The following is a 5300-nucleotide window of genomic DNA, read 5'->3' as shown; positions in this document are numbered from 1 at the left end:
ACTACTGTAATTTGAGGTGAGTGTTACTAATTTATGGTAGAGAATTAATTTAATTATTATGAATTTATGTAATCGCATAAAGTCAAAACATGAAGGCAAATATAATATATTTTCATGCAATTTATCCAAGGCACCTATCACCAAGTCATGCCAAAACTATTTCTTAATTAAATACAAAATCCTACAAAGTTCAAACCATTCAAGTAAGCAATTGCAAAACAAAATTAATTATTATAACCTTCAATTATGTTTCGTATTAAACGTATGTAAGCAAAGGTACCATTAGCTTGCCTCCTTGTTTCTCCTGTCACGTCGCGTTTCCCTGCACTTAGCATCTCTAGGCGAAAGAAAGTGGGCTAGGTACGGCCGGCCTAGGGCCTGTCTCATTAAGCTTACAGATCGAGCCACTTTAAAACAAGATATACATTCGACCTACACAGTCGCTTTCTTGCTAGTTGCTCGTAAATATTTATCGCGTACATTTGCTTATAACGCATTAGTTGTGTTAAACTAATGATCATCATCATCTTCTTCGTCCTCATCCGTCAAGTTTTCGTCCTCCATATCACTCTATCTTCCGTCAGCTCAGTCGTTACTTTGTTCTAGATCATTTACAATACGCAATCTCTCTCTCTCTCTCTCTCTTTGTCTGACTCTTATCTCTCTCCGTTATTTTACTTTACCTGATTTATTAAAATTTTGGATAGTAATGCGCCGCCACAAATATAACTATGTGTAATCGACTATTTAATTATCAATGTTTCTGAGCAATTTACGTACAATTCCCACTAGTGCTGTCGCAACTGTCACAGATATAGCACTCTCTCATGATTTCATCGCTAATTGTATCAGTGGAAAAGGGGTCAAAAGCTATCTGAGTAAAAATTATTTAGATTTAAATTCCATGTCGAATATTTAATATACATAACCAAATAAATTGTTGGTTCAAATGATAAAAAATGAAGCGTAAATAGCGCGTCTAGAAAACCTTATTTAGTATCAGCAGATGTGGAGTATCGTATAGTTAACTATGTGTGATGCTCGTGTGATGCAATTATCAGAGGATACGAGACGCGAGGATGTTCAGGCGTCGGCTATGCTAGATCACACGAGGGCAGAACAATAAGACTGTGTTGCATCTGTTAAAATACACGACGCTAAGACAGAACGTTGCTGTTTTAGCAGTAATTATGTATTCAAACAATAACAGTACGACATCATAGACAAAGTAATATTCCATTATTAATATTGCTAGTAAAATCACATACAAATCGAAAATTATTGTAAGTTTCATGCAGTTTTAATTCATCGATCAGCGGTATACCCAATAATTTTATTTAAGGAGTAATGCATTCCAACAATAGCAATTTCTGTTCTTTTCTACTATTCTGCCCTCGTGTAAAACTAGCAGTAGCTGGCGTCGTCCGGCGCCGCGCCGCCGCGCCCGCGACCTTATTACCGCGCCTCTCCGCTCGGCGCTCGCCCACCGAACAACCTCTTTCTACATCGATTCCTTACTATACTACTTGTACTAAAACGTACGTACCTCCCAGACGTAGGTACAACATTATTTTCATACGTTACGTAAATAAATCCTGTTGACTTAGTCAATGATTACTTTAATTGATTTATAATGAAACATTGCCTTCGCTTTTTCCAAAATCTTTACAGTTTCCATCAAGAAGGATTTATACAGTATTTTTTTTAGCTTATATATCATTAATATAATGTAATAAACTCAGTTATTGTCTATTTTAAAATTCACGGGTACATATTAAATGTGTTATTTAGTTGTTTGGACAATTAATCAATTGTCAAAATGCATACGCAAATACATTTTGAGGTGAAATTACAATCGGCTGGCAGTACTCTGATTTTACATCAGTCGACATTTGATAATTTTGTAATGTCTGCCAAAGAACGCATCTAATTATAAAGTGGTTTAAAAAAACTATCGTTTCTACAAACCGTCTAAATTGAGATGTAGAGCATTAACAACAAGATGTAAACAAGAAGATGATCACACAATTCGACTGAGTACCATCAAATTGCGTCGGACAGGTAAATATTTGCGATGAGCATACTTGAATGCCTGCCAATGATTGTTGGACTTCAATCGGTAAAAAGACCTCAGTTGCACTAATTTATAACACGTTTTCAACAGAACTGTTTTGCCTTTGTTATAAAGTACGGAAATAATCGAGTATACTATATCGAAAAACGATTAACGAAAGACTTTATACTATATAAATACTTTATACTTTATAAATACTAGCGGTAGATGTGACTTCGTCAGCTCAGGACAAAAAAGTAGCCTACAATATGCCCGCATGCATCGGCGACTTCAACCAAACTCCCGTCCTCGACCTAGCCGTTTCGAAGACTACAGAGAGACGACAGACAAATTTTTTTTAAATTGGTTTTACGTCGTCATTAACGAAAATACATAATGTGTATGAAATATACATTTTTTCCGATATTACGTACAGACACTTTGATTTTATTAACTATATTGGTATATAGATAGATGGAGAGGATGACTATGAATATTAATTTCTATAATTTTATCCATAGCTAATGACTAGCATATTTTCGTGCTTTGAGTGTAATACATGAGTCTCATCCTGCATTTATTTATTTGTTTCCACTGACCACATTTTCGACAGAATTTGTGATCTTTAACAGTTAGCAATTACTACTAAATATCGCCATCGACACTTCAACGTTATATACGAGATTATGAAAAAATAACATAACAATTCAATCCGTAAACATTGCAAATTGAGAGTAAAATGAATGTTTTTGCGATGTGAGGAATCAACAACAACCTACGATTATACTAAACGAACCGGTTCAGAAATTGTGGAACAAGAGAAAATGTAACATGAAAGAGAATCTTTTAATTAGAATTATAAAAGAAAAACATTAGGTATTTGAATACATATAATAAAACAATTACATTAAAAAAAAGATAAAAAGTTGACATTAGTGGTTTGTAGCTAATCATTACATCATTCAAACAATCAACAGATTAATTACCACTCTAATTATTAGATAAATACAATTTTATGGAATCAAGTAACAAAATAAATGTCAAGTTTAAAACATTAAGTCGTAAAATATATTCCTTTGTTTAGATCAAAACCCAACAGTTAGGATCGCTGGCACGATTTCTCGATGACCGTGAATCACTTGAACGTTTTCTAAGCCAACAGGCAATTTAAATTAGTGGGTTAACAATCGGACAATTAGTGATGCGTCCGCCGAGCCCGGGGAGCCAAGAAAGCGATAATACATTAACCTACACTGTTGCCTGCTGCAGGGAAAACAGTCACACGACTTTTGCTCAATTATAGACAATCCGTAGATACAAGACACTAGAATCGTATTGTCAACTAATAAACTATTCATTAAATTAAATATATGTCGATATAAAGATTATGGACCTATTAAACAAATAGAACGATTAAACTGATTATTATTATTGGCAAATATATAAATGCATACACATTAGTAAAAAAATGGAACACATAGAAGACTCATTGAATACAATTTTGATTGTGTTTATTTCTTTTTAAAGGCTTCCAAAAGGAGGCGGTTTTAAATGCTTCTGAACGTTTTCATATAACAATTAATTTTTTTAAGAAAAAGAATTTAGAAATTTTTTAATGTTTTTGGGTAAAAATCGATTTTTACTTATTATAATTATCTCGTTATATTAGTTACCATAAAAACAACTCTCAATTCTAGTCACGGTCACACAACTCAATAACAAGTGAAAATCGCGCAAAATAATTTCATTTTAAACATTGATCGGCCCTTCCAGCCAAACGGCATCATTTCCACGGGCCGCGTTAGACAACTCGGCAAGAAAGTGGACTTTCACTCGGTAAGTTGATGCTTTACTCCTTATTCCATCACACCTCGTTTGACGCTAAGGGCCAGTTTTATTGTTACTATAAATATATTGTAAACCTCCAATATTGATACTGAAAAAGGTTATAAATTAAGCATTTTATAGTTGACATATTTCAACGTTGAACTTAAAGGAATCTTGCCCAATGTGATATCTTCGCTCGCTTGTGAATAAATAATACAGCACATTGTTTACATTTATACAAATAATCGAAAGAAGGTTTTTTTTGATAAGTATTTGATAAACTCCTATATTTTTAATAATAATAATAATAAAGTTTTATATTACCGTATCGATTTTCATAATTGTTCCTCAATCATCCATACTCTTCAGAGCTTACCCAAAATTGCACATTTATAATTTTTAAATCATTATTAAATTAAAAGTTATAAATTTAGAGAAAGTTAAAGGTTCTTTATATCTTTGTATAAGTATAATAATTAAAATGAATTAAAAATTTCCAAATTTCAAAGCTTGTTATTTATTTTTCCCGCCAATCAAATCATAATATTTATACGGTGCTACACAAATTTACTAGGAGTACATAACCAGTTGGTAAGCACGTGGTGACGGGTTGACCCTGTATAGACAAGGAGGCGTGCGACATCGGCCGCTAAGTACAGCCGAGAGAGCTCCGGCTATCGCGGGCCGTATGTTTTCACCGGCGATAGCGCTCCAATTTGAAAGCGATATGCCTTTCACCTTCAGAGCGCGGATGCGGTGCGTTATTGCTAACACATTTGCTTTTTTAATAAATCCGGATGTATATAAAAGCGAAATCAAATATATATACTTAATATGGTTACAAGATATGAATGAAAGTCTTTGCCAGGATGCAAACGTAGGTCTCATGTGTTCATAGACAGATGGACCGGACCATATGGATTTGATTTTTTGCAATTTAAAGATTGAAATTAATTGAACATTCTATTAAAAACTTATTGTTGTAACTCAGACATTTACCAAGACTAAGTTAAATGAACATTCTTAAACGAATATTTTTTTTTTTTATAATTCATGAATGAAAAATCGTGGGAGCAAAAATCCGTAATCCAACTTTACAGGATAAAATAGGCAAAAGATATTGAATGCATACAAGAATTAATGTGTTTCATGAAACTGTATAAACGATCTATCAGCAAAATAAAAAGGCAACTTAGTAACAAGGTTACGACTCGTTCGAGAAAATTGATTTCATCATAACAGCCAGTTCGACATAAACAAACAGACATTCTATATTAACCATCTAATATTCGATTTTTTTGTTTTGGAGCACTGTAATGTTTACTAAATACTCTCTCCCGCCCTGAACTGTCTAGTTGTATTTTACTTTTAATTGTGGTTATACCATGTCGAAAACCGTAAAACCAAAAAAACATTTAAA

Source organism: Papilio xuthus, unplaced genomic scaffold (genome assembly GCF_000836235.2).
Source record: "Papilio xuthus unplaced genomic scaffold, Pxut_1.1 DF827777.1, whole genome shotgun sequence".
In the NCBI taxonomy this organism is placed as follows: Eukaryota; Metazoa; Arthropoda; class Insecta; order Lepidoptera; family Papilionidae; genus Papilio; species Papilio xuthus.
The sequence above is the reverse complement of the archived record's forward strand: the minus strand, read 5'-3'. Positions refer to the sequence as shown.